We start from the raw sequence: 24,658 nt of genomic DNA on the forward strand, positions 1-24,658 counted from the left end.
GATCAACCGTGAGTTGGGCACGGAAGGGGTTTTAGTTTGCTGCCACCATCTCACCTAAATTCCTCGTCACCCATATGCCCAGGTATCGAATGCTGCCCTTATTCACCTTCATACTCGGGTAACTGTTTTCTGTGTCTAGGAGGGGGCTTTGCGGCAATAGTGGTAAGATTGCAGATTTCCCCCACATTAATCTTGAGACCCGAGAGGCGGCCATACTCCACAATTTGGGCCATTAGTGCTGGGAGGGAGACTGGGACCGCCATTAGGTAGGCCAGTATGTCATTGGCAAACAGGGAGATTTTGCATTCAAGCTCTCCCCCACTATACCCTTATTCCTTTCATTCACCCTGAATGCAATCGCCAGTGGTTCCATAGCAAGGGCGTACAAGAGTGGGGAGAGGGGACACCCAGGCCTGGTCCCTCTCGAGAGTTCGAAAGCTTCCGTTAGTCCCCCATTTATCCGAACCTTCGCCTTGGGCCTATTATTTAGTGCTGACACCCATTTCAGGAAATTTGCTCCTAGCCCCATCCTCTTCATCCTCTCCAACACCTTCATCATGAAAGGCCACTCGACCCTGTCAAAGGCCTTTTCCAAATCCAGTGTCACTAAACATGCGTCCAGGCCTTTCACTTGCGCCCCATGCATCAAGTTGATAGTCTTCCTAATGTTGTCTGAGCCTTGCCTTCCCCATGCACTAGCACTGGCATATCTCTCTCCAGGCTTGTTCCTAAGACTTTCGCAAAAATCTTCACATCCCCATTAAGGAGGGAAATCGGCCTATAGGACGAGCATCTGGTAGGGTCCTTCCCCTCCTTCGGGAAAGCAACAATAATTGCTGACATCATCGTGTGGGGGAGGCGTTCCCCCTCTAAGTACGCATTAAACACCTTCACCAAACATGGGGCTAACAGGAAGGAGGACCCCTGTAAACGGGGAGCAAAATCTGGTCAAAGAGGCAAACGAACGGAGAGGGAACTGAGCCGAGAAACGACCAAACAGGCAGCTTATATGCCCTTTCCAATAGAATGCAAAACACCTGTCATAGCAGAGCAATAAGAACAGTTACCAGAATCATACAACTCAATGTCAATGTGCACATTGCACAGTTGCAGGAAAGAGTTTATCCTCAAGCAAAAGCATTATGGGTGAAGTGAGGGTGTACATTTTCTCCCACTGATATGATTTGGAGACAGGACATTACAGGTAAAGTAGTGATGCCTTTCGAGCTGTTAAAGATTGCTATGGAGCAGCTTCACTACCCAACACATGCACCCAAGCAGTACATCACTGCTGATGTCAGTGAGGACTGGTTCGTTCCGAACCTCGTCAAGCATGTGGACATATTTGTGGCCAATTGCGTAATGTGCCACATGTTTAATCCTGGCCAGACATTAAAAGCGACATTAGCCCACCCTTCGGGGCCCTTCCAGGAACTCATTGACATGGTAAACAGGTGCAGTTATTTTTGTTACATGATAGTAATTTCCTGATGGATTGAGGCTGGTCCGTGTGTACATGATGATGCAAAATCTGCAGCCACATATTTTATCAGGGACATGGGGAATATGTGATGTCCTAAGGTCCTACAACGGTCCTCATTTTGCAAGCAAAATCTTCATTGAGATAACCACATTTTTGGGAATCAGACATCAGCTCTGCACAGCGTACCACCCACAAGCCAACAGGATAGTGAAAAGATTAAACTATTTGTTGAAGAACTAGTTAGCAAAAATGTGCAATACGTTAAAGAGGAGCTTGCTATATAGCCTGCCTTTGACATTGTTCAGTTTGCGCAATCAGCCAAATAAGGACCACCACTTGTCACTGCACAAGGTGGTGATGGGTAGTGGGATGCATACGCCCAACGTGAACAAAGATGGATGGTCACAGTAGAGCAGATATCCTGGGTGCAGAATTGAATGCAAATCTTAAGAACCTGTCAACATGTGCTAAGTTCATATCTCACCAGATAATCACAAAAGTACACCAACGGGCCATAGCGAGCTCAAGCAACACAGGGAAAGCAGAATCATCCAAAAAGACTGTATCCATTCGTACCAATGGTACAAAAGACAGAAAAAGGCCTGTACCATTGGTACGAATGGGAAAATACCAAACATGAGGAGCGAGGGTTGCGGGGGAGTCCCCCCCATAGAGGACAACCCCTACGTAAAAGAAAATAAAAGAAAAGGACCCTGCAGCGCCGGTTACCAAGCACGGAAGTGAAGGGAACCGGCATTGCAAAGGGATGTTGGAGAAAGAGGCATACCAGGAAGTGTGCCGCCCACAGGTAAGTAGGGGGATGGGGGCAAGGGCAAATTCGGAAAGCTTGGAAAAATAACTTTAGTTTTTTTCTCCCTCCATCATTTCAGCTACAGGCTTACAACCCAAATCCGGGACAGCACAGCCTATACAGCTTCTCCCTGGACACATAGTCTATGCAAGACAGAACAGGACGTGGAAGCAACCAAAGTTCACGGGTCCTCATGAGGTCACCTATGCTACACCTACCGCAGTGAAGTTGAAAGACAGACGTGCCTGGGTCCACCTTACAGACGTTTCAAGTGACGCCAGCACAACATTCCTCAACAAGAAGCAGACACATGAAAAAGTATCATCAACCAAAGTCGAGTAGAATAGAGACTATGAAAGCCTGTATAAAGTCAGTGTGCCCATTTGGGCAAACAGGAACTGAGCAGCCAACACAGATTTTTGAGGAACAAGCAGAAGATAGTAGAAGTATACAGTTACTGTACCTCGGGATATGTTATCTGTTTTTCTGTCTCCTTTTTTTCCAATTCCATGATGCAAATAATGAATTCAGGGGTTAGAAGTAGGAGAAATAATGAAAATAAAGTAGTGAATATAACAGCAATTATAGGTTACCTCGTGACCAGACATAGGGCCTCATCACAAGTCTGGTGGTAACCCTGAAATGCGGCGGTAGTGCTATTACCGCCGCATTTAAGGGTCCGCCAGATCATGGCTTTGGCGGATTTCCCTCCAGCTCTGAGCTGGGGGAAATCCGTAGCAAATTTGCTGATTTTCAACGCTATTACCGCTGGCGGGAAATCCGCCGGCGGTAATAGCGCAAATTTTCCCCATTGGGCCAATGGGGAATGAGGAATTCCCAAATGGGCACAATGGGGAATGGGCACTAACCCTTCCGCCAAACCCGTGATCCGCCGCTAATAGCGCCGGGGGGGTTGGCGGTAGGGCTATTAGCGCCGGCGCTACTAGCGCCGGTGTTACCGCCCAACTTGTGATGAGGCCCATAGAAGAGAAATTCAAATAGAAGAAAGTATAAATGCCAATGTCATAGACAAACATCATTCAGAAGGAACCAATATTTGGTATGACACAATGAAAACGATAGGCCGGACCCAATATAATGACTTGTGTTATGTATGTGGGCTTATTCTGCATGCTGTTGGCACCTCCAGACTGTTCATACCTAGGAAGTGCCGACATTAGAGGCACAGTGCTTGGAACACTTAGCACTCTGCAAGATACAAGGGCAATTCCAGGGACACAGAAAACAGGCCAGACTGTAAAAATAAATAAAGCTGAATGTGCAGGAAAAGAAGGACACGATTATTAACAATGTGCTATCAGACCGCAAATGTATATCGAAGGAGCAACCTACTGAAATAAGAAGTAGGTGAAGGGGCAAGCAGTGTTCAAAGCAGAGGGACTGGAGGGGTATACATAAGATGTCATAAAAAGCACAAATAAAAAATGCTGAAGTATATGTGCTGCACATGTTAGTAGATTGACAAGCTTACAGCAATATGATCAACCTGTTAAGGCACAGAAACTCACTCAATCTTCATTCTGTTTCAGGGGTAAAGGAAATGTACCTGTGGGTCAGAATATGAACTGTAACCGAACACTCCCTATGCCAGCATTACGTGATGGAACTGCCACTCTAATGGATGTCTTCTGGCAATGCAGGAGCAAGGCTTATTTTCATCTACCATCGTTTTAGAACTGAGTTTTCTCCCTTGTTACCATATGCACCAGTGTTACTTATCCCAGAGAAGCGCCTCTCAATCCCTAGTGGAACCCCCAGTCCCTTTCAACGTCCTTAGCAGAACAAGATGAAAACCACCAACAGACATTATCTTGCAGGAGGAGATTGAACTATTTCAGCAAAGAAGCAGATGATGCCTTAGAGAAGATACCCACACAATATAGACTATTCTCAAAGACAAATCTTTTTCTAATCTTGATTAGCCCCTCGAGAACAGCCACGAATGCCAAATGGCTCCAGATTGTCAGATGGAACATGGTCCAGCTGGCGAATGCTACGGAGGCCGGTATCAATGCCGTGTGGGAAAAGCTGTGAGCCCTGAGAATAATGACAGTACACAATCGTATGTTACTGGACCTCCTCACAGCCATGGAAGGAGGGGTCTGCAGAAAAATCAGGGCAGCATGTTGTACTTGCATGCCCGTAAAAGATAAAGACAACCACTCTCTGAGCATGGCAATCAAAGCTCTCCACAACCTGCAGAAAGGTATGTAGATGGAAGGAGGGATTCATAAAGAACAAGACTGGTTGGCTGAAATGTTTTGCTTGGTTACAAACTGGATAACAGCGTGTGCAGAATCCTCTTTCCCATTCTCGTCTTACTGATCCTGGTCTAGTGCCTGTACCAATTAATAATGGTTTGTTGTGTGTCCCGAGGAAATAAGGTAAAACTACTTTCAGTTAGAACCAGAGCTGCCACTTCTCCTTGTAAAGATGAAATCACCCAGACAGACGAGGTAGAAATAAAAGCATAGCCAATGATGGTATGTATCAAACAACTAATAGGTCCACTAGGAACCTTTGGTCACCACACCCAGATACAGAAAATTAGCCTGAATGCTATGTTGACCCCACCGCGGATGGAGATGGTAGCTTCCTAGGATGTAGCCCATGGGATTATGCAAAGGGGGACGACATTTAAAAATACAAGCAAGATATGGGTTCCCTACGGCATATGAAATTGGGAAACAGAGCAATAATTAAGGGCAAGGAGTTTATGAGTTTGTTCCGGAGGGAACGAAAGGGGGGGGGGAATGCTGGGATGCAAGTCCAATGTCCCAAATGTGAGAGAAAGTATTAGTTAAGGAAATCTCCCCAACTTGCGACATCTAGGCCTCATGTGAAGCAGATAAAGGGATATGTGAGTTCCTGAGAATAATCAATGATGAAATCTACATCACACACCTAAAAGCATCTGATACTGAGAGCTCAAACTATTTATAGCAACATGTTAGGGGTCATAAATGCGAGACGGACACACAGGTATAGTTTATTTACAAGTTGCCATTTTATGTAAATAAAAAGGAGTAATACAAATGCCTATTTTTCCGTAATCGGGACAAGTGCCACAGGTGGCCAAAACTGAGGGGGTACGATGAAGTATAACCACTAACCAACCGCAGACCTGAAAGGCACCTGCGAGCACAGCCTGTCGGATGCACCAGCACAGTTATAACCGGTGCTGGTGCATCCGACCTCCCCATTTCCATTCAGCCCTATAGGGCCGAATGGTAATGGGGAGCATCTTTTTTACGGCGCCCGCAAACCGGCAATTGTCTGGTCCTGCAGGGCCATAATGACCCAGTAATTGCCCATTTGCAGGAGACGGAAAAAAAATTACACCTGCGGCAGCCGTGCCTGTACTACAGGCACGGCTACCGCCGATGTTATAATGAGGCCCAATGTCGTCCTATTTGAAACCCCTCCTTAGGAGAGTTGTGTCCACTCTGCTTTCTTAACACTTCTCTTTGGCAATGCGGGTTACAATGTTCCCCTATCTGAAATCCCTTAATAGGAGAGTTGCCCCCAGTTCCTGAAAGGTTGCAATGGAGATTGCACATTCCCATTTTACCGGGTGCCACTTAGGACAATCCAAAACACAGGCACATATTAGTGGGAATTTGTACTGGCCAGGTATCCATGCCGATATAAAGACCTTTATCCAGACGTGTGAAATATGAAAAAAAAACAACACACACATCCCACTACCTGCCCCTCTGAATCCTCTACCCATCATAGAAGTCCCTTTTTCAAGAATCGGGATGGACATTATTGGACCTCTAGAAACATCCAGAGTAGGCAATAAATATGTCCTCGTTATAGTTGATTATGCAACTAGATACCCAAAGCATTCTCAATGTGTAATAATACCCCACAGTAAATCCTAAAACACCTCCTACCATATTTCTCCAGGGTCGGCTTTCCCAAGGAAATACTATCCGATCATGGTTCAAATTTTATGAGTAAACTTATGGCAGAAGTCAAAGAGCTACTCCATATTACCACCTTACAAACTTCTGTGTACCATCCCCAAACCGATGACTTGGTAGAAAGATTCAAAAAACCCCTGAAATTCATTCTGAGAAAATTGGCAGATAAGGACGAGAAAGACTGGAAATTAATGATCCTGTGGGCACTATTTGCAGTGAGGAAAACCCCACAGGCCTCTACAGGATTCTCCCCCTTTGAACTACTTTATGGCAGAGAGCGCAGAGATGTCCTGGACATGCTCTGGGAAACCTGGGAATAAAGAGAAGAGGATCCAATTCCCATCTCACAAACAGCTACCCGAATTCGAGAACATATGAGACTCGTTTGAGATCTAGTCGGTCCTCGTATGGAAAAAGCTCACAGCCAATAAAAATCCCAGTTCGACAAGAAAGTAAGTTTAAGAACATTTTCCACAAAACAGAAAGTATTGGTTCTATTACCCACCTCAGAAAACAAGCTTGGTTCTAAGTGGCATGAGCCCTATGAAGTATTGGAACGAATGGGAACCTGCACTTATAAAGTAGCCCAACCGGAAAGAAAACAAAAGGTACATTTATATCACATCAGTCTCTTAAAAGAGTGGAAAGAGTACCCGTCAGCCACACATGCCAAAGTAGTATCTTGTTTAGTTCCAAAAGATATAGACAACTAATTGCTCCAGAACTATCTATTCAACAACAAGATCTAAAAGATGTAGTTACATCATTCCCCAATGTATTTTCAGAAAAACCAGGAAGAGTCAAAGGCACCTACTACTATATTAGAACACCGAAGGGAAAAGTGGTTCATTTAAAACCATATAGACTCCCGGAGGCCCATAAACAGATAGTGGTTGAGGAAGTAAACAAAATGTTGCAAGCAAATATTATCGAGCCTTCTTCGAGTCCATGGTCCTCCTCTATCGTATTAGTCACTAAGCCTCACCGTTCCTGGATGTTTTGCATAGATTTCTGTCAAGTTAATGCAATTTCGGACTTCGATGCCTATCCCATGCCACCCATCGATGACTTCATTGATAAACTCGGAGCAGCCACCCCAGACTTAACAAAAGGATACTGGCAGGTCCCAGCATATGGGCAGGATAAGGAAAAGACAGCGTTTTCAACGCCTCTACGAATGTTTCAATTCAAAGTCCTCCCTTTCAGCTTACATGTCGCACCATGGATAAGATCTTACGCCCCTATTCCTATTTCTGCAGAGTTATATTGACGATATCATCATTTATAGTAAAACCGAGGAAGGTTACGTTTTCCATCTTCATACTCTTATGCAAGTCCATCCAAATGCAGACTGGCCCAGTTCACTGTGAAATATATCAGTTTCTTTGTAGGGAATGGGAACATACAGCCCCAACATGAAAAAGTGAAAGACGTCCTATATACATCCACACCCAAAACAAAATGGGATCTTAGAGCCTTTCTATGGTTAATAGGATATTATCGTAGGTTTATCCTAAACTTTTTGGACAAAACAGCTAGACAAACTCAAGAACGCTGAACCACAGAAACTTCATTTGTCTGACGAGGATGATATATGTTATAACGGTATCAGGTATTAATATCGCCACATATATGGTCGCCGTAAATAATATCGCCGGGAAAATGTTGTGGCGATATTATTTGGGTGACCATATATGTGGTGATAGGGGCAAAAAAAAAAATTTGGGGGTTGCGCGGGTGTCCCCCGCATGTTCCATGCAATAATGTCGCCACACAAAACAACCATTTTTCGGCGATATTTTTGTATGGCGATATTTTTGTGGCGACATTATTACATGGAACCGTTATAACACCTTAAAGCAAACCATGTGCCAGAACCCGATCCTGAAAGCAGTAGATTTCTCTAAGGATTTCATATTGCAAACGGACGCCTCCCTTACAGGGCTAGGAGCAGGCCTATCCCAAGTTTGCGATGGATTAGAACACCCTATCCTATTTACAAGCCACAAACTGTTACCACGTGAACAAAATTACTCTGTGCTGGAATTAGAGGTCCTGGCCATCAAGTGGGCCATTATCCACCTTAGATACTACCTTTTGGGAGGAAAGTTCACATTAGTCACTGATAATCCTCCCCTAGTTTGGATTAGCCAATGCAAAGACTCCAACCCACGTGTCATGCAATGGTTTCTAGACCTGCAGCCCTACTGCTTCACAGTGGAACACCGGAAGGGTAAAGACCTGGGGAATGTAGATTTCCTTTCCTGGTTCTCCTGTGAAGCAGATGTGGCTACATCGCATGGAGGATGGGTATGTGAGAAACCTGAAGGTGTCTCACCCGCTATTCCCTGGAGATCTGTCATCCAGGTGGTGAGGACACGGCCATCGCTATTGGATCCAGTTCTTGCGGGTGAACCAGTGGGGGAGGATCACCTGGATAGGGGGTCTTTGGGAAGTGGAAGTGGGACACCGAGTGGTGAGACACGGTACCCCCTTCCTTGTAACCCCTTTTCCTCATCCTACCACGTAGGATATCCAGAAGCTCTACCCCACCCCCTTTTCATACACAAACACTTTCTTACATTGTGAAAGACAATGAACTAACACCATAGCCGTTTACCTGACATGTCCCAATACAAGGGTCAGGCAGAGTCAGGCAATTAACAATAACTATGCACACCTGACAGCCCTTTCCCTCCCCACGGGGATAAAAGGTGCAGCACAAGAGCACACTATGAGCAAGCCTAAACGTATGAGGAAGCAGCTACACCGGATCGGCAGTTCAAACGGAGAAGAAAGGCGGCAATACCTGAGAGGATGACGAGGAGAGAAGTGCCCTTGCCCTTTTCAACCCAAACCCACGACGACTCAGTGAAAAGAATCATAAGACCGTGATTTACAGCTGGTGTGTGGTGTAACAGATGTCAACGGTGCACGGGGGCCTCCCGTGCTGATAACCCAGACAGGGAGGCAAGCTTGCTACCGTGGTATCGTTCTTGACTACCGAAGCAAGACAAGCCAACTGGTACAGCACAGTCGGTGTGTCGGGGAGAGATGATAGCAAACCGGACTGTGTTGAGCCCAAGGTTTGAAAGGCAACATTGTATGAACTTGTGAACAAAGAACTTGTGTATATTTGAGCTGGAACGAAAGTCCAGTGAAGGACCAGCTACAGAGTGGTCAGGCGCCACGCAGGATCTCATTCGAAGGACTCTGGCTGGTCCCCTTTGTTGAAACTACAAGTACCAAGAGGACCTAGGAGAGGCCGTTGTGAGGATTCAGAAGGTTCATACAAGGGTTGAGTAAAACCCCTTGTACAAACAAAAGTCTCTGACATGAAGGAAAGTAAAGGGAAGTGAATACCGCATTGTGAGAAAGCAAAGTGAACTGTGTATTTGGCAAACGTAAACCCAGCTGAGGGATGCCTACAAATTGGGGTGAAGCATAATACACCCGTGAACATTGTGTCGACAATAGTGAACCCGATTAAGGGATTTCCACGGTGAATGATTGTTTGGAAAGACATTGAGACTCTTGAATGTTACGTTTTGAGTAAAAGGCCGTAGTGAACCCGAAGGAGGGAGGCCCACGTTGCACGAAGGTTCGGAGCTTGGCAGAGGGGGATCTTAAGGTGAAGATTTATTGAAGGAACGTTTGTTTTGTTGGTTGTGATACATCAGGTCCTCTGAGGCAAGTGACTTTGTGTGAAAGAGACTTGGCCACAGAAGGCCATGATATTTGCGGAACGAACTGTGAGCTTGTGCTGGCAAAGTCCAGGAGTGTGCTGTGCTCAGGAGTCCCGCCTTGTCCAGTGCTAGAAACATGGGGAAGGGAGACACCAGCTATACCATTCTGACTTATCATTTGGTGAACATTTCTTCCTTTTCTTGTGAACATAATCCCACATTATTTTGTAGCATAGCGGTAAGGATTAATTTCTTTTTAGTATATGCCTTTATTATATGACTAGACTCCACTTGGACTGCCTTATTATTTGATGGTCGTAGCTTGCTCCCATCTTAGATTTAGGTTGAGATTAAACGTTTATCTCACCCATTATACAGTTTAATAAACACCCATGAACTGTGATCACTTGTGTCTGTCTATTCTTGATACCATGAACAAAAAGAAATCCAATGAGGATAACTGCGCCCCCTGCACACTTTCTGTAAAGCCAAATTAGCCTACTGGAGATAAAGGTAATGAAGTGAAAAACTATAGCGGTTATTCCCACTTCAAAGCCTATGTACAGGTAGTTTCAATAAAGAATTCAATAATACATTTGTGTTAGAAGAAACTATTTTTGCTTTTTATTTGTTTCTTGGTTGGCCCAACGCGTTTCGAGTTATGCACACTCTTCATCAGGGGCAGCATATTCAACAATTAAAGTCTAAAAAAAGAAAAATGACATGCAATATTATAGTTTCATATTTTTTGTACAAAATAGAGAGAACATGATATACAGTAATAAGAATATTTTCAAAATTCTTAAATTCCAGAATGACATCCTGTCACCTATATTCATCAAAACACCTATATTCATCAAATGACAGGATGTCATTCTGGAATTCAAGAATTTTGAAAATATTCTTATTACTGTATATCATGTTCTCTCTCTATTTTGTACAAAAAATATGAAACTATAATATTGCGTGTAATTTTTCTTTTTTTAGACTTTAATTGTTGAATATGCTGCCCCTGATGAAGAGTGTGCATAACTCGAAACACGTTGGGCCAACCAAGAAACAAATAAAAAGAAAAAATAGTTTCTTCTAACACAAATGTATTATTGAATTCTTTATTGAAACTACCTGTACATAGGCTTTGAAGTGGGAATAACCGCTATAGTTTTTCACTTCATTACCTTTATCTCCATTAGGCTAATTTGGCCTTACAGAAAGTGTGCAGGGGACACAGTTATCCTCATTGGATTTCTTTTTGTTCTTTGTATAGATCCAGCCTAGATACCAAGGCTGTGTTTTTCTCCCCCGCACCTTAAACAATTTAACAAATGTTAATTTTCTTTCTTATCTTCTACTAAAGTATACTTACGTTGGTGTGCAAGTGTATTCACCCGTGTTGGTTATTCTTGATACCATGCCTTCCTTACAAACCCCTGTGTCTGCATTAATATATTCTAGCCGCAAGCAAACAGTGGTTAGAGCAGATCTGATATACGCTTACAAAGTACATCTAGGAAAACCAGTAAAGATCACTTGTGTCCCAGAGGACCAGTCACAGTCAACCTCAGGGGTAGGCATACGATAATAAACTCGGCTGTGTTTGGTGCTGATTACTCCACTTTTAGAGATCCAATAGTCAAGCTTCACCAGGCCCCAAATAGGAAGTCCCCTTTAGACACTTGGGAAGAAAAAAGGATTTCAGAAAACTGAACCTGCGTAGAATTGGGCTATTTGTACTCAAGCGAGTCACCCACAGCGACCGGTGCCCCTTGCCAAACCAGATGGGGAAGCCAGCGGCATTCGTGGAAGGGTATGTGATGAATCACTGGATGGCATCACTCCTCCTAAGGGTGGAACCCTTTCTCATGAGGCCAGGGAGGTGAGGCCGCTACCCAACGGTCCCCCTGGGCGAGGTGCACAGCGGGAGGATCTCATGGGGAGGGACTCCCCCCTCAGTGAGAAGGACAAGCATCTAGGGTACAGCCCTACTGACAACATCACACCCGCACAGACTCTATTCTCTCCCCTTTATACTAATCACTTCTTAGACAGTAGACCTATATACTGTTGTAAAGTAGACTACCTTAAGGTCCTGAAAAGTACTGAGACGACATAGAGCACCAGAAACATAGGAAATCCAAGTACCAGGACGAGGTGGGACACAGGAACAATGAAGAGCAATACCAAGAAGGAACTGCAGCCATGATATGATATGGCATTTATAACACGCCTATACACAAGTGTTTCGAGCCATCAAAACTGAAGAAGGATTGCCAGTCGGGGAGACACAGCCAACCAGGAGGAGAGACCAGGAAGCTCAGGAAGCACAAAGGAGATGCAGAGAAGGCCAGGACAGAGCCGAGAGCGGCCAGCTTCAGAGTCAAAAGTATAACAGGACTCCTTCCCCCAACGGCTTCCAGACGGTAACGCGAGGATGGCTAACGGTGACACAAACGCAAAAGGCAGTGTCCAGACCGTCGCTCTAACATTCATAACTTGGTTTTGTAAGTGTGAAACCTAATGAGAAGAGCAGGGGAACAGAGACATTACCCTTTGTTGTAAGAGATTATTTTTGCAAATACCAGGAGAAGGGAGTCATTCTCCTGGTAACTTGGACCAGAAGGAAAGTCCAACTGGCCTGGGGAAGGGAGTCATTCCCCTGGGTCTCTTTGAGACTGAGTCCAAACGCCAGGAGAAGAGAGACAATCTCCTGGCCCACCGAGAAAGTGAACATTGTTTGATATTGTTTTGGAACTTTGTGACCTTGGGAAGGGAGTCATTCCCCCTGGGCTTTTTGAGACTGAACGCCAGGAGAAGGAAGGCATTCCCCTGGGACCAGACCAATACTGCCTACAAAGTGAATATTTTTCTTGAACTTTGTGATCTGGCGAAGTGAGCCATTCCCCCAGGTTGTTTGAGAGGAGAAGGAAGACATTCTCCTGGCCCACCAAGGATACATGGTATGGACCATAATCCAGTAGAAGGGATCAGAACACTACTACTTTATTCTTTAGGTTATAGTGTAAGGGCCAGAAGTAGGGTTTTCTTGACACCGGACGGTGGACACGTTAACAGACATCCTGACAGTCACCTTAGATATTTCGCTGAGGCAGGGAACCCCTCTTAGGAATAGGGAAAGATAGGTTTTCTTGTGCTTTACTACCAAATAAAAGTCTTTACCCCCAAACATGCCACCTTTGTGTCAGAGTCCTTCTTTGGCACCCTTACAACGGATTAACACCAAATGAGCAAAAGCATGCTTTCTGGACCTGACCAAAGATCATCACACAAGTTTGGTGCAAATCCATTGTGTGGTTCGGGCTTTAGCCACAAGCAAAATGTTGTCCCCACTCAAGTCTATTGAGATTTCAAACATTTATGGGCCCTCCTACAACTTTTCTCACGCTTGACATAACCACACCATACTTTGCAAGAATATTCAAAGTCAGGTCTATATAGTGTTGGCGAAGATTCATGAAGATTCATCAGACGGTGCCAAAATTATAAGCTGCCCAAAAAACGTTCTTAACCTGCCCTGTCCCGTCTACAGCTTTGCCCCCTGTGACGAATCGTGGGATTCAGTCACTTCTCTGAGCCTTTCCTTGTGAGGCTAGCGGGGTGAGCCTGCTACGCAATATTCCCCCTAGGGGTGGCAGCAAACGGGACCTCACAGAGAGTTACTCTCCCCTTGGGGACAAGGACTCCCGTTCCGCAGACAAACTCACAAAATCACTCACTGTTGGACCAACAGCAACATCAAGGCTTCTGAAGGGCCCAGAAGATCAAGCCACTGTTTGCTATTGTGCCATAACATCCAAGACTCAAAAATACCATGAAGCAGAGTGAGCGAGTAATACCGCTCCCTCACTTGTTAGAAACTAGAAAAGAGAAAAGGACTATAATCCTCCGCTTCCGAGGGCCCAGAAAGGAATCATAAAAAGGTAAGAAGGACCATTATCAAGGAGAGAAACCCGAGTGTTTCAAGCCAGCGTTGACATGGAAGCCATCAGAAACAGGGAGTTCCTGCGTGTTGAGGAGGAAACCAACTGACGTGCGAGAGAAGCACCAAGAGAGCTGAGGACAGCAGAGAGCAGGGGAAGAAAACCTCAAAGACAAGAGCCAGTTGTGAGTGGTGGCATGACCCCGGAGTGGTGGACTGTACAGTATTGTAACTATGCCAAGACCACTATGATGCTGCCACTGCGGACCCATGGTCAAGACGCAGGGAGAGTCGGAGAGAAGACAGAAGCCGTCCTGACCACAGGAAGAGAAATCCCTATCCTGCAAGCAGGCCCGGTGATTCCAACCCAAGAAGGGAAAGGTAACGGGAACGGCGGCAAACCTGAAAGGGAACATGAGTATAATGAGTACCAGAATCATAGTCGTTGCAGTTGCCTTGATGTAAAAAAGTCAAGCCCAGAGCATTATTGGCAGATTTATCACAGGACTCATACTACTCATCCCAGTGATATGAGAAATAACTGAGAAAGTGAGAATCAATACGGGACTCATCCTACTCATCCCAGTGATATGAGAAATAACTGAGAAAGTGAAAATCATTACGGGACTCATCCTACTCATCCCAGTGATATGAGAAATAACTGAGAAAGTGAGAATCATTACGGGACTCATCCTACTCATCCCAGTGATATGAGAAATAACAGAGAAAGTGAGAATCAATACGGGACTCATCCTACTCATCCCAGTGATATGAGAAATAACTGAGAAAGTGAAAATCATTACGGACTCATCCTACTCATCCCAGTGATATGAGAAATAACAGAGAAAGTGAGAATCAATACGGGACTCATCCTACTCATCCCAGTGATATGAGAAATAACTGAGAAAGTGAAAATCATTACGGACTCATCCTACTCATCCCAGTGATATGAGAAATAACAGAGAAAGTGAGAATCAATACGGGACTCATCCTACTCATCCCAGTGATACAAGAAATAACCAAGAGAATGAGAATCATTTTGGGACTCATACATTCGTTCCAGTAATATAAGAAGTGACCAAGGGAGTACAAATAACTACTGGGTCTATCGTAAGCATCCCAGTGCGATACGAAGTAAACTGGAGAAGAAGAATTCTTACATAGGACATCTTACTCATCCTTATGAGGAGTTAAATAACCAGATGAAGCGGAGAGCTAGAATAATACAAAGACATGTTCTTTTTCCCCAGTGATAATAGAGAAAGGGAGACTTTCCGAGATATTTGAGAAAAACACAATAAGGGAAACTCAATGGCCCGGAAGGCTGAAGAGGAGGATCTTACAACATCAAGAAAAAGGGGAAAAAGTCCCCTAAAGGAACTGAACAAGTTCCTACAACAGAATGACAGAAAGCTAAGAACTATCTAAGAATTATTTATTTAGGTTGGGGAAGTCATTCCAGGAGAAGAGAGTCATTCTCCTGGACTTTGGTTGTTTTATCTTAGTGGTAGGGGCAGTGCAGTTTAGCATTGGACGGAGGACAGACCTCTTGTTTTGGACTTCACCACTGATGACGGGGACCCTAGTTAGTTTTGTTCAGCAAGGAAATCCACAGATTAGGGAAAGTGAGGCCCTTCTCTTGTCATTTATTAGTTTATTTGCATTTATAAAGTGCCTAAACCCGAGGGTATCAAGGCGCTGTTGCAACCAGCTACTTGGTACATGTACTTGAGGAAGTGAACACTTAACATTTAGGGGGAAATAAAATGAAACAGAAAGAAGCATTCAGCATACATACATTGTCACTTCAAAGTCCATAGACCGTTGTATCAGAGTTTAGACAAAGAGTCACGTTTTTAGGGTTTTCGTGGACGCCCCATGAGAATGTTCTGCTCTTAGCGAGGGAGGAAGGGCGTTCCACTTAGATGCTGCTATGCCAGGGAAGCTCGTCCCTCCTCCTCTGATGCGTTTTAATTTCAGTGGCACGATTCGGTGGCCGTGGACAGCTCTGACCGGTCTGGAGGAGTTGACTTTGACAATTCTTTGGGATACGTTTTCAGGTGCTGTGTTTGTGGGTGATGGTGAGTATTTTGAAGTTGATGTTTTCCTGGATAGCCAACCAATGCACCCTTTTTCTTGCTGCTGAGGTATGGTCTCCTTTGGAGATGTTAAGTGCTGAGCGTAACGCGTTATTTTGACATCACTGATGATCAAATTAATTATGATGAAAAGTCCCTACAAGGGGTTGTGTTTATAATGTTGGTAACAAGATGTAAGGGGTGATCGGGAGACCTATCATGAAATACTTTATCTATTAAAGAATGTACTCATCTAAACAAAACATTATATTGGAGTGTTGTTGGTAATACAGGAAACTAAATCATACATAAACATAGGCAATAACTGCAGCATGCACCATAGAAGTACAATATTTATAATCTTGTAATTTTGGATAGTAAAATAATGAATGCTACCTTATCAGAGTTTTGATTAATGTTAAACAAATAATAACTAGCTAACAATTCAACACTTACTACACGCTTGTGCTAGTACAAACAATACATATGAAGGCCCACAATGCATACAAATCAGAGGCACATACAGGGAAACTAAAGTAAGGAAGAAAGAAACAGCATCACCAGAAAATGTTAATAACATTACAATTCATCTTCATGTACACAAATGAATTGTGTGTTTGAGGCCTGCTTATTGCCCCATGTATGTGCACCATGAGCTGACCCCAAACCCTAAGGAAAGTACTTTAAGAACAAACGACAAGGTTAACGTCTAGATTTATAGTACCTTTTGAATTTTAGTATTCTGACTGTCAGTGAACAAAATCACGTGTCCTAGATATGTCAGAGAGCAAAAACAAGTGGCCCAGATATGTGATGTCATCAGTGATGTCATCAATGATATTTGTGATGTCATCTTTGATGTCCTGGGTGTTAGTCCTAGCTGTGGACAGAGGTGGTGCGACTTATGGTTTTTTGGTTTTACTTGTAACCATAGCGTCCTTTTTCAATGTTTTTTCAGTGAATATATGCAACAGAGAGGCTGAGTGGCTTCTCAGAAATGAAAAGTCACCATTTTTCTTTTGCTTGATACAAGTGATTCCCATGATATTACTGGGAGAAGCAGCAAAGGAAATAACTAAAAACGCTATTTAGAGGAGGAAAAATTATGCCATCAAACTTTGCATGAGAGCCTGCCTAATCTTGATAATCAACACAGCAAAGCAAGTCTCTGAGAAACTGATGAGGGAAATTCTTGAGAAACATGATGTGCTCAAGAGTGGGATGATTCTTGGTAATTATAAGAAGAAACTGGAGGAGTTAGATATAGCACTGAAGGAGTATAAGGATTTTAACCTAAACAAAAAGATAGTTAAACCTAATAAGGACATTGCAGCATTCTCTCATGAAAAGGTATTTCCTTATACTCAAGAAAGTTATTATCAAGAAAACGGCCCTCAGATACAGAGGAACAGAGTCAGTTGAAACAAGGCAGGAACCAACAATTGGTGTTTCTAGAGCAACAGGTTCACATGATGACGGTACTGCTGAGTTCTCTGGTGTTGAAATGCTAGACAACGAAAATAACAGAAACAGAGTGGTTCATTTTCAGGAACAAGCAGGCACCTCGGCCACTCTGGGAAACACTCCTTTTCCCGACAGAGGCCACGGGAAAGAGGGAGATGGCAAAGCACCTCACCACGGATCATCCGCAGCAGGGGGCATGGGAGGTATACACCAAAAACATTTTTGGCCAATCTGTCAAAATATTTCCCAAATTGTGATGACATATCGGTACTAGAAAAAGGGCTTTCATTCGTACCAACTGCCACGTACGATACATTTATGACTAGTATTGAACTTTTCCAGCTGATCAGGAAGATCAGCCTTAAGCAATGTTTTGCAGAACCGAGGGATGTAATGATAAGGATCTGACGGGGCTACATAGACCCTCCACATTCTATCTGCCTTTGTTGAACATCTCAGCTGAATTGATTACATTTCAAAAGGCACTGTTTCAAAAACTAGAGTGATTGGAAACCAAAATGAGAGCCCCACAGAACAATTGTACCAAACAGGATGGAAATGCCCTCAAAAGTGTGGCAAAAAATAAATGGAAAAAGTCAAAAAGCGTTCTGACAAATGCAGGGCAGTGGCTATTGACATTGACACTCACAGACCCACAGAGACCATCAGAGGCAACCACTGACTGCTGGACATTGACAATCACAGACACATAGAGACCATCTGAGGCAACCACTGACTGCTGGACATTCACATTCGCAGACAAACAGAAAACATCGAGGCAACCGCTGACTGCTCGACATTCACACTCACAGACACACAGAGACCATCCAAGGCAACCACTGACTGCTGGACTTTGACACTCACAGACACACAGAGACCATCCAGGGCAACCACTGACTGCTTGACATTGACACTTACAGACCCACAGAGACCATCCAGGGCAACCACTGACTGCTGGACATTGACACTCACAGACACACAGAGACCATCCAAAGCAATCACTGACTGCTTGACATTGACACTCACAGACCCACAGAGACCATCCAAGGAAACCACTGACTGCTGGACATTGACACTCACAGACACACAGAGACCATCCAGGGCAACCACTGACTGCTTGACATTGACACTTACAGACCCACAGAGACCATCCAAGGAAACCACTGACTGCTGGACATTGACACTCACAGACACACAGAGACCATCCAAAGCAATCACTGACTGCTTGACATTGACACTCACAGACCCACAGAGACCACCCAAGGAAACCACTGACTGCTGGACATTGACACTCACAGACACACAGAGACCATCCAAAGCAACCACTTACTGCTGGACATTGACACTCATAGACACACAGAGACTATCCGAGGCAACCACTGACTGCTGGACATTGACACTCAAAGACACACAGAGACCAACCGAGGCAATCTCTGATTGCTTGATATTCACACTCAGAGATGCACAGAGACCATCTGAGGCAACTACTGACTGCTGGACATTGACACTCACAGACACAAAGAGACCATCAGAGGCAACCACTGACTGCTGGACATTGACAATCACAGACACACAGAGACCATCTGAGGCAACCACTGACTGCTGGACATTCACACTCGCAGACAAACAGAAAACATCGAGGCAACCGCTGACTGCTCGACATTCACACTCACAGACACACAGAGACCATCCAAGGCAACCACTGACTGCTGGACGTTGACACTCACAGATACACAGAGACCATCTGAGGCAACCACTGACTGCTGGACTTTGACACTCACAGACACACAGAGTCCATCCAGGGCAACCACTGACTGCTTGACATTGACACTTACAGACCCACAGAGACCATCCAAGGAAACCACTGACTGCTGGACATTGACACTCACAGACACACAGAGACCAACCAAAGCAACCACTGACTGCTTGACATTGACACTCACAGACCTACAGAGACCATCCAAAGAAACCACTGACTGCTGGACATTGACACTCACAGACACACAGAGACCATCCAGGGCAACCACTGACTGCTTGACATTGACACTTACAGACCCACAGAGACCATCCAAGGAAACCACTGACTGCTGGACATTGACACTCACAGACACACAGAGACCATCCAAAGCAACCACTGACTGCTTGACATTGACACTCACAGACCCACAGAGACCATCCAAGGAAACCACTGACTGCTGGACATTGACACTCACAGACACACAGAGACCATCCAAAGCAACCACTTACTGCTGGACATTGACACTCATAGACACACAGAGACTATCCGAGGCAACCACTGACTGCTGGACATTGACACTCAAAGACACACAGAGACCAACCGAGGCAATCTCTGATTGCTTGATATTCACACTCAGAGATGCACAGAGACCATCTGAGGCAACTACTGACTGCTGGACATTGACACTCACAGACACACAGGGACCATCAGAGGCAACCACTGACTGCTGGACATTGACAATCACAGACACACAGAGACCATCTGAGGCAACCACTGACTCCTGGACATTCACACTCGCAGACAAACAGAAAACATCGAGGCAACCGCTGACTGCTCGACATTCACACTCACAGACACACAGAGACCATCCAAGGCAACCACTGACTGCTGGACGTTGACACTCACAGATACACAGAGACCATCTGAGGCAACCACTGACTGCTGGACTTTGACACTCACAGACACACAGAGACCATCCAGGGCAACCACTGACTGCTTGACATTGACACTTACAGACCCACAGAGACCATCCAAGGAAACCACTGACTGCTGGACATTGACACTCACAGACACACAGAGACCATCCAAAGCAACCACTGACTGCTTGACATTGACACTCACAGACCCACAGAGACCATCCAAGGAAACCACTGACTGCTGGACATTGACACTCACAGACACACAGAGACCATCCAGGGCAACCACTGACTGCTTGACATTGACACTTACAGACCCACAGAGACCATCCAAGGAAACCACTGACTGCTGGACATTGACACTCACAGACACACAGAGACCATCCAAAGCAACCACTTACTGCTGGACATTGACACTCATAGACACACAGAGACTATCCGAGGCAACCACTGACTGCTGGACATTGACACTCAAAGACACACAGAGACCAACCGAGGCAATCTCTGATTGCTTGATATTCACACTCAGAGATGCACAGAGACCATCTGAGGCAACTACTGACTGCTGGACATTGACACTCACAGACACACAGAGACCATCAGAGGTAACCACTGACTGCTGGACATTGACACTCATAGACACAAAGAGACCATCCGAGGCAAACCACTGACTGCTCGACATTCACACTCAGAGACACACAGACCATCCGAGGCAAACCACTGACTGCTAGACATTGACACTCAGAGACACACAGAGACCATCCTAGGCAACCACTGCAGAAATTGCGTTTTTTGTACTTTGCGACTTTGTAGGCGCAGTGGTGTTACAGATTTGCGCAGGTCTCCAGATTGACAAGAGATTCCATTGTTCCAGGCACCCCATGAGTGCCGGTCTTATTGAACGTCACAACGGCATATTAAAGGCCAAAATAAATAAAATTTGTGCAGGACACAAGTTGAGTTGGGTAGATGCATTACCACTAGCGTTACTGTGCCTGCGCACATCTGTGCAGGCAAGGACTGGGCTCTCCCTATATGAGAGTGGGTTCTGATCAAGAATTTTGAGAGAAGGACATTGCTTGCCCCCAGATGGCGCGGACCTTACCAGATACTTTTGGCAACACAAACTGCAATCCGCGTAGACGGGAGAAAGGCGTGGATTCATGCAACGCACGCTAAAAAGATCCCATCGCCGCTGAAAAAACTGCCTGATCGAGACGACCAGAAAGAGACAGCGGCCCCAGAAACGAAAGAAATTGTTGCCAGTTCTTTGCCACAAAATCTGTCTTATCCTGAAATAAAGCCTGAAACGAAGCCTGAAAAAATTGCTATAAAGGAGAAAGGGCAAAGAGTGCCCCAACGTTGTCCAGCAGAATCTACATCACTGCAGGCTGACACGAAGCCTGCATGATCACTTTGGCGCCCACCATCTTTCATCGCGCCACAGCCTGACACGAGGCCTGCATCAACACTCTGGCGCCCATCATCTGTCATTGTGCCGCAGGCTGACTCCGAGCTTGAGTCTGGAAGTGCACCCGCACTATTCATTGATCACACGATACCAGGAGCAAGGCAGTATAATTTACGGCCTCGGAAGAAGGAGTGATCAAATCTTCATTTCTTTGGATCTTTGTTGCCTCTGTTTCCTATCACGGATGAAATAGGAACCGGAGGCCTAGGGAAGAGCGGCGTGAGGGTTGTGCAAATCGGACAGCTCAAGAGCGCGGTTCCCCGGTGCTAAAAAAAAATCCATATGCAGATCACCCCTTGCGAACAAGAGGGGCTCATATGGTACAAAGGCAATTGATAACTGCTCTGGAGTTCTTTGAGCTATGTGCAGATACACAGAAATCTTACCCAACGTATAGTAATCCAGGCTGCTGAGAACTGGTAGAACAAACTGTTGACATTTCCGAACTTATTGACATTCGAACAAGAGGAAAGAGGAGAGATATTCACGACAAATATCGTTGAAGAAGAAGGACTGCGAGAGAGAAAAATGCCGGAACCAGCTTTTGCCTCCTCCTGCACCACTGCTGATAATGAGTTAGCTATAGAGACTGGTAGGTTACAAAAGAAAATTTGCCGAAAAAATTGTATGCTGATCGTAAGAATAGTTATCTGTGTTATGAAAATATTAGCACCACTAATGACAGCATTGGTATTATGGTATGTAGAAGCAATACACCCGTTAGAAGTGTTCTTACCGATAAGAAATATCTCCACTACTGAAAGCCCGGTCCATGTGATTACTTACACCCTGTCCCCAATGGAAGAGAGGCACAGGGAAGGATATGGTAATAATACATTACTGCAAATAATGAATATGACACATTCAATTTTGAGAAAGAATAATTGTTGGGTGTGTGCTCATTTGCCACAGCATGGTGGTAAAGGAATAGGTTGGTATGTGCAACCACTGACATTGAGTTCTGCATGCAGTGCATCTCTGAGTACATTATATTATGGGAAATGGAATAAAAGTGAAACGGGTCAATTAGATAGTACAAACAAGTATGAATTTGAGGAAATAATTATGACACCTGTAGGTTGCTCTATATTTCATAGAGCACGATTGATAACGCCAAAAGCTACGCCCAAAGCTTGCGTCCCTCACGGTCTGGAAACACACATCGCGGGGCGTGAGACCCAGTTGGCCAACTGAGACTATTTGCTTTGCAATAAACCCTAGCCTTTGTGAATACAACCTTGTGTCTGGTGTATCAGTTCATGTGTGGTGATTGTGCCTTGTTTCCATACGTGAGGGTCCCCTAGGGGCCCCATCACATGGGATAAATAGAATAAATAGAACAATAAGTAAAAAGTACGGCCAGCTGGTGGCAAGTGCAAGGGTAAGTGCAGACATTAGGTGTCAAGTGCTGGTAGGGGGACTGTAGGGCCTGGTTGCGGACGTGCATGTCAACGCAGATTCTAATCTGCTCCTCTGGGCCTTTCTTTGGAACTGGCACTACCGGCGAGATCCACAGAGTTGTGCCAATGGTGGGTTTGATGATACCGGGTTGTGATGAAAGGGAAAAGCGTGGGCACGAGGAAAGAGTCCCTCATTTGTTGCGCTATAGGTGCTGGGGCCAGAGCCGGAGCTTGGTCTCCCCTATTAACAGCGTGTTACTTTGGTGCTGGTTGGTTGGCAGAGCTCGTCAGCCAGGAGTTGACGGTGAGCGGGTGGTGTGCTTCTGTGTTCCCTCAGGCCCCCACCGTATGGCTGTGAGATGACAGACTGCTGCTTCACAGAGCACCCAGCATGATAGCACCAAGATATATATTAAACAAGCTGCTGGCATCTAACACCCTGTGAAAAGGCACTATAGTAATACATATGTAAATGCAATATACCCCCCTCCTTATGCCTCTAGCTACCCCCCAAAATCACCATCCCCATGTCCCATTATCATTCTCCTCCCTTTCTTGGGATTTGCGGCAAGGAACTTTGCCCCCTGAGATACCCTCGAGTTGTGGGGGGTAATTCCCCCTCCCCATTCCGGACTGGGGGCTGGAGGACCAAATACAGTTCCCAGCCTTAGGCCATGTGGCGTGCGTGCTTTACAATGGGGAGATCACACACCGTGCTCTAGAGATGTGCATGTGTGATACTGGGATGAAATCCGTGCACACTCATCATCTTCTAGTGATTACCCCAACATCCTCCATCACACAGCACACCCTGCACAGCCTATCACTCAGCACACCCTGCACAGCCTATCACACAGCACACCGTACAGAATCCATCACACAGCACAATCCTGCACATCACACATCACACCCTGCACAGCCTATCACACAGCACACCCTGTACAGTCCATCACGTAGCACAATCCTGCAAAGCCCATTACATATCACACCCTGCACAGCCCATCACTCACCTGACCAGAAGCTGCTGATCCGTTCGGCCCTCGGCTGGGATTTCCTGCAGCTGAAGGGTGAGTTTCTGGGGCTGAGTAGAAGGAGGGGTGCAGTCACCAGACCCCCGACACAAATTGCTGCACCCAGGAACTATCAGAAGGTGGGAGCCTGGTAGAGGCATTCATATCTAATGTACTGCACAAGCCCAGAGCATGAGACGCTGCACCACGGATACACCCGGTTACAACACCACACCCCGGAACCCCTTTATTATGAATCTAATGCACAAGCCCAGAGCACGAGACACTGCTCCCCAAGACACGCTCAGAGGCAGCACCACAGCCTCAGAGCCCCAATATTTAATCTAATGCAGAAGCCCACACCATGAAACACTGCCCCCCCAGGACCCGCTCGGAGGCAGCACCACAGCCTCAGAGCCCCAATATTTGGAGCAAAAACCCAGCGCATGAGACACTGTCCCCCAGAGCATGAGACACTGCCCCCAGGACATGAAACACTGGCCCCAGAGCATGAGACACTGCCCGAGGACATGAAACACTGCCCCCCAGAGCATGAGACACTGCCCCCAGAGCCTGAGACACTGCCCCCCAGAGCACGAGACACTGCCCCCAGAGCACGAGACACTGCCCCCAGGACATGAGACACTGCCCCCAGAGCAAGAGACACTGCCCCCCAGAGCATGAGACACTGCCCCCAGGACATGAGACACTGC

General features: G+C 45.5%; 1 protein-coding gene across 1 annotated transcript in view; it reads right to left on the reverse strand.

The window, feature by feature from the left end:
- Positions 1-24,182, reverse strand: part of LOC138525631 (zinc finger protein 436-like) — a 38,526-nt gene extending 14,344 nt beyond the window's left edge. The window contains exon 1 of the mRNA XM_069635684.1: positions 23,946-24,182. The gene's annotated coding sequence lies outside the window, so the exon portion shown is untranslated. The remainder of the gene's footprint in view (positions 1-23,945) is intronic.
- Positions 24,183-24,658: the final 476 nt, after the last annotated feature.

Source organism: Ambystoma mexicanum, chromosome 7p (genome assembly GCF_040938575.1).
Source record: "Ambystoma mexicanum isolate Mex_15411 chromosome 7p, UKY_AmexF1_1, whole genome shotgun sequence".
Classification (NCBI taxonomy): Eukaryota; Metazoa; Chordata; class Amphibia; order Caudata; family Ambystomatidae; genus Ambystoma; species Ambystoma mexicanum.